Source organism: Physeter macrocephalus, chromosome 18, assembly GCF_002837175.3.
Source record: "Physeter macrocephalus isolate SW-GA chromosome 18, ASM283717v5, whole genome shotgun sequence".
Taxonomy (NCBI): Eukaryota; Metazoa; Chordata; class Mammalia; order Artiodactyla; family Physeteridae; genus Physeter; species Physeter macrocephalus.
Genome location: NC_041231.1, coordinates 19834286 through 19841158, shown reverse-complemented (window position 1 = coordinate 19841158; position 6873 = coordinate 19834286). Strand labels below are relative to the sequence as shown.

At 38.4% G+C, this 6873-nt stretch overlaps 1 non-coding gene across 1 annotated transcript; it reads right to left on the bottom strand.

Annotated features, from left to right (window-relative positions):
• Window positions 1-278: 278 nt before the first annotated feature.
• Window positions 279-351, bottom strand: TRNAR-CCU (transfer RNA arginine (anticodon CCU)). The gene has a single exon. It is a non-coding gene; the product is annotated as a tRNA-Arg (tRNA).
• Between the last annotated feature and the right edge of the window lie 6522 nt (window positions 352-6873).

Here is a 6873-nt window from a genome sequence, read left to right as displayed (position 1 = left end):
CAAGACCTAATAGAGGAACTGGCAAGTGATTTAAGCAAGGGAGACAGAGGAATTAAATGTAAGTGCATGCATTTGGGGAACATTGGAGACTGGGGGAGCCATTGTTGGTATACAGAATTGTAGGACCAGTGTTGCCCAACTTCCTAATCTTTAAAGAAAAAAAAATGAGCTTTCAAGTAAGAGCTGTTCTTTTTTTTTTTTAATATTTATTTATTTATTTGGCTGCGCTGGGTCTAGTTGCGGCACGTGGGAACTTCGTTGCGGCATGTGGGATCTAATTCCCTGACCAGGGATCGAACCTGGGCCCCCTGCGTTAGGAGAACAGAGTCTTAACCACTGAACCACCAGGGAAGTCCCAGATCTGTTCTTTTTAAAAATAATATTTGTATTTATTTTAAAATTCATAAGCATTTCATGGTCCACGCAAAACACATCTGGGGGTTAGATCTGGCCCAGGTGGTCACCGGTTTGTCACCTCTTTGGCCAGGCTGTTAACAACTCCGTATAGTATAAGCAGGGAAAGAGCATTTGGCCACAGAATCATCTTGCTTTTACAACACATCATCCAAGTGATGCAACTATAATGTAAGCATTTTTACTCAGGTAAGCTCCATAGATACTATACTCAAGAAAACTGCCTTAAAATATGCAAGATATAACTGTAAGACCTTGACATTACATGTATAATATATTGAAGGAAGCTAGAATAGGTATTGCTAGAAATGCATTTCATTGACTATTCCATCTGCAAATGTTGTGCCATGATGATAATCAATCAGGATAAATCACACAGCTACTCAACTAATTCATCCATAAAGAAAAGTGGTAATTAGAGTATTGAAGTCAGCAAGGCTGAAATCAGTTGCCCACGGCATCTGTATTTGTGGGATATGAGGCCTTAATGGTAGTCCGACGGAAATTTAAAAAATACCCAAATCAGCATTTTCCAGAACTATCCTTTTCAATAGCATTCTCCATGATCTCCAAGGTCATATGAGTAGTTAAGAATGTATTTCCTTATGCATTTATAAATTGTTGCAGCCTTCTGGAGGAAGTTTTAAATAACTACTTTGTTGCTACTTGTAATTCTGTAAACTCTAAATTTGAAATGCTCACTTTTTTGCTAGAAAGTAGTTTAATATTGGTGCTGGTCAGTAAGATTTCCCTACTTGAATTTATTACTTGATTACATTATACTAATCTATTACTTTTATCACTTTTGTTGCTTGGTTGCAGGACTCGCTCCATAAACCATCTTTGGTAAAAGCGTTTACATATTACCATAGACACTGTTCTTTCTTTTAATTTATTTTTTATTTTCTTTATTGAAGTGTAATTGATTTACAATGTTGTGTTAGTTTCTGATGTACAGCAAACTGATTCATATAGATACATGTATATATATATATATATCTCATATTCTTTTCCATTATGGTTTATTACAGGATATTGAATATAGTTCCCTGTGCTGTACAAAAGGACCTTGCTGTTTATCCATTCTATATATAATAGTTTACATCTGCTAGTCCCAAACTCCCAATCCAACCCTCCTCCGCCCACCCGGCCCTTGGCAACCACAAGTCTGTTCTCTATGTCTGTGAGTCTGTTTCTGTTTCATAAATAAGTTCATTTGTGTCATATTTTAGATTCCACATATATGTGCTATCATGTGGTATTTGTCTTTCTCTTTCTGACTTACTTTGCTTAGTATGATCATCTCTAGTCCATCCGTGTTGCTGCAAATGGCATTATTGCATTCTTTTTTTATCACTGAATAGCATTCCATTGTATGTATATATATATATATATATATATACCGCATTTTCTTTATCCATTCATCAGTCGATGGACATTTCGCTCGTTTCCCTATCTTGTCTATTGTAAATAGTGCTGCTCTTAACATAGGAGTGCATGTATCTTTTCAAATTATAGTTTTGTCCGGATATATGCCTGGGAGTGGGATTGCTGGATCATATGGCAACTCTATTTTTAGTTTTTTAATATTTATTTATTTTATTTAATTATTTTCTTTTTTTTTTTATTTGGCTGTGTCAGGTCTTAGTTGCAGCACGTGGGATCTTCGTTGAGGCACGCAGGCTTCTCTCAGGTTGTGATGCGCGGGCTTCTCTCTAGTTGTGGCGCATGATCTCCAGAGCTCATGGGCTCTGTAGCTTATGGCTCGTGGGCTCAGTAGTTGTGGTGCGTGGGCTTAGTTGCCCCCCGGCATGTGGGATCTTAGTTCTCCGACCAGGGATGGAACCCATGTCCCCTACATTGGAAGGTGGATTCCTTACCACTGGACCACCAGGGAAGTCTCTATTTTTAGTTTTTTGAGGAACCTCCATACTGTTGCCCATAGTGACTGCACCAATTTACATTTCTACCAACAGCCTGGGAGGGTTCCCTTTTCTCCACACCCTCTCCAGCATTTGTTATTTGTAGACTTTTTGATGATGTCCATTCTGACCTGTGTGAGCTGGTACCTCGTTGCAGTTTTGATTTGCATTTCTCTAATAATGAGCGATGTTGAGCATCTTTTCATGTGCCTGTTGGACATCTGTATGTCTTCTTTGGAGAAATGTCTCTTTAGGTCTTCTGCCCATTATTTTATTGTGTTGCTTTTTTTGTTGTTGTTAATTGAGTTGTATGAGCTGTTTGTATATTTTGGAAATTAAGCCCTTGTCAAAGACACTGTTCTTATTACCCATTTCCTGGATTTTTTCAGTAACAACTAATGGTCTTAAGGCTTTCCAGTCTTGCCTTACTCTAAAACATGTTATTACTATTTCTTTCTAAGGAAAAGTTTATCACAGATTTTTGATTGAGGTACAAACAACATAGGCTAGTATTCATGATCTTCCATGCTCTTACCCCAACTTGCCACCCCAATATTATCTTCCTAGGCTCCTTTTCTGTTACCTTATGCTGCAGTGAAAATGACTCATCACTCATGGAATTACGGGCTTTTCTCCATCAATTCCAGTGCCCATATTGTCACCTGTCAATTTTGGAAAAATTTTGCTAGATGCTTTGCTTGGTGGTATATATAGAATTGTAAATTTTGTTTAGTTTTTTTCTTGCTTCAAATATTTCTACTGCTCTGTTTCTCACTTTTCCTTTTGTTATTTTGATATCATGTGTGTTAAAACTTGTAATTGCCCCACAGTTCTTGAATGGTCTGATTTTTTAAATTTTTCTTGGCATTTTATTTTAGGAAGTTTCTATTGTTGTATCTTCAAGATCACTGATTCTTTCCTCAACTATGTCCAGTCTTCTGATGAGCCCATCAAAGGCATTCTTCATTCTGTTAACAGTTCTTTTGATTTCTAAAATTTCCTTTTGTTTCCTAGAGTTTCCATTGCTCTGCTTACGTTACCCATCTGTTCTTACATGTTATTACCATAAGAGCCCTTAACTTATTAATCATATTTATTTTAAATTCCCTATCAGATAATTCTAATATCTGAGTCATATCTGAGTCTTATTCTGGTGATTATTTTGTCTCTTTGGATTTTGTTTTCTTACTCTCTTTTGTCATGCCTTACAGTATTGTGTAGAAAGCCAAACATGTATTGGGTAGTAGGAACTGAGGTAAATAAGCCTTTCGTGTGAGGATTTATGGTAATCTCACTAGGAGTGTGGCTGTATTTAATATTTGCTGTAGCTGTATGTGTCAGAAGCTTTAGATTCCTCTAACGACCTTGGTTTTGTCTCACCTCTTGACTTTGGCTTCCCTAAGAACTTCTGTTCAGAGAAAGGCTCTTGTAGCTCTTTCTTGCAGCACTGTTATCATATTGGAGCTTGATGTGGAGTAAAAGTGTAGGGGAAGGAAAGCATTATGTAATCCTCCAATTAAATCTCAGTGTTCTAATGGGCCTGTATCCTAGGACTGTGGCATTCTTGGTACAGATTTTCCCCCCACTGCTCTGTACTCCCTTCCCTGACTGTGGCATTCCCAATCTATTTCCTTGAAGTCGTAATCCCTATTGACTATGTTTTCCCCCTTAGGTGAGATAGGAAAGCTAAAGAGAGCATATGAGTAGGAGGAATACTGATATAAACTTTTAGCAAAATCTTTTCCCCTGGACAAACAGCCTTTATTATGGAGAAGGCTCTGGGCTCTTTCTAGTTGGTTATTCTTCCCTTCCTCCTGCCAGAGTCATGAGGGGTCCTTTCCAGATCTTCCATAAGAACCAAGTAGTGTTTCTAAATATAGTGCCCTATAGTGTGAGGCCCCCGCTAGTACAGTCCCCAAGGGTTCCTCACTCTCACATGAGTTCATACTCAGCCTCCAGCAATTTTTCAAAATTAAAATCTAAGTGTTCCTATCAGTAGAGGACTCCGGTGGCTTCTGCTTCAGGTAAACAGATCTCAGGTATTCCTCTCTGAATGCAACTGGTGACTCCAAGAAAAGTCATTAATTTTCAGCTTGTTCAACTTTCTCTCGTCATAAGCCAAGTTGATGTCTGAGCTCTCTACATGTGGGAGCAGAAACCAGAAGCCTAAGATTTCTTTAAAATCAGAATTTTTTTATGACTAGAAGATGTAAAAGTATTCTAACGTATGCCGAGAGTACCCTGGGTGAGAAGATGTCAGCTGCTGAAGGTGGTCTCCAGTCTTTCCAATTCTACTGAAGTTCTTGGAGATAAAATGACTTCCTCAAGCAATCACAGCCTTGAATAAAATGTGTGCCCCATTGATGCTTGCTGAAGTTAATAGGGACACAGTTGCGATTGAACCTGAAGGCTGCAGTGTGGTTTCTATTAACATATGCAGAGTTCACATGAGCCCAGCATCAGTGGTTTTTGTGCAACAGTGATATCCTCTTTGAGCTGATAATCTAGCTAGAGGTACTCCATTGGTTATCTATTCTGAGTCTCGACAATTCCGTCCTCCATTATAAATTCTTCAAGAGCAGCAGCGTCCATATGGTACAAAACAGGTATATTTGGATAAAGAGAGAGACATTTTACTAAATGAGACACAAAAGGCTTAGAACGTAAAACTTTATATATTTAATATTCAAACAAGCCTATGAGAATGAAACCTTATAAATCCTCCTTACTCTCCTTGTGAGGGAGCAAGGTGAGTCTTAGCGAGGCTCAGAATTGAACAACATTTCAAGAATTGAATGAGTAGTAGACTCAGTCGAAGCTAGGTCTGTCTAATTTCAAATATCAGAGCAACCCTTGACAAATGGTAACTTTCACCTTTTTGTGTGTCTCCATTGCCTCCCACTACCACTATGATCACCTCCAGTGGAGCCAATATAGAGCTGTAGATACACAATCAGTTTCTCAGTGCTGCTGTAACAAATTACTGTAAATTTAGGGGCTTATACAATACAAATTTTTTATCTTACAGTTCTGAAGGTCAGAGTCCGAAATCGGTCTTTCTGGTTAAAATCAAGTTATCCTTAAGACTACATTCCTTCTGAAGGCTTTAAGGGACAATCCCTTTTGTTGTTTTCTCCAGCTTCTAGAGGCTGTGCACATGGCTTGTCTCTTCGTCTCCTTCCTCCTTCAAAGCCAGCAAGGCTGGGCTGAATACTTCTCAAGCTGCCATCTCTCTGTTCTCCCTCTTCTGCCTCCTTCTATACTTTTAAGGACCCCTGTAATTACACTGAACCAATCTGATAATCGAGGGTAATCTCTATTTTAAGGTCAGCTGATTAGCACCCTTAATTTTCATTTGCCATATAACCAAACATATTCACTGTTCTGGGGATTAGGCCATGGACATTTTGTGGGGGACCATTATTCTGCCTACCATAGATAGATAGATAGATAGATAGATAGATAGTTAGAGAGGTGACAGACAGGTATTCTTCCTTCAGTACATAGCTGCCAGGGGCAGGGGGCAGTGGTTCAAGAGTGGGACACCATTAGAGATTAAGGCAGTATAGAGCAATTAATTTATTAGGTTCAAATTTTGGCCATCAAAATAGAAGACACAGATTCATGGAAGTCGGATACATCCAAGAAAGTTATATTGAGTTGGGAAATAAAGAAATGGATAGATATTGGATGAGCCAGGAAGGGACCCTCATGAAATGAGGAACAAAGAAGAAGTCATGTGTGCAGCGCCGGACTGGAACCAGCTCTAATGGACCAGAATGTCATGTTGGTAAATACTGATAAAAATGTGGTTAGAAAGAATATGATACAATTCTGGTCACCCTAAGCAGGGAGTTGTAATGGAATGATAATTTAAAACAAATCTAGGAATGCAGTGTATGAATTGTCCTGGGGTTCAGAAAACAAGTTGGCAATCAGGAGGGGTTTCGTTACAACCATAACGCATGCCATTACCATGTTTGTAGAACAAAAATTGTCAAATATAAGCAGTTTTCTGTGATTCACCCTAAAAGCCTCTAGAGGCCCATTATTAGAGATGGTGGTAGGAGGTGGGGAGGAGATAGAGGATATTCAGGGATGAGAAAATTGTTCTTTAAAATCACCACAAGAGGGTGGTAAGGAATCATGCTTTATGTCTGCACGCCAACAGAATCGTTGTTTTTCTTCACACAAAAAAATAATTATTAAAATGTGTTATAAGATGCAGTGTTGAAAAATGTTTTCTTTCTCATTTACGTTTATTAATCGTATTTAAAATAGCATTGTTTGCATCCTCAGAGTGTGTTGGGTGCTAGCTGGACATCGTTCATGCAGAGACACCACATAAAAGCACATATCTCCATTTTCCCTGTGCACCTGGACACACTTAAAATGCAACAGATTCATACATAAATTATGAGCACCTCATCACTGTCAAACCTCTCATCTATGATGAGGAATTAAATAGAATTTTAAATGAAGAAATCTCTATGTTAAATCCATTTCCTCTTCCTGTTTATGAAATGAAATATTGAAG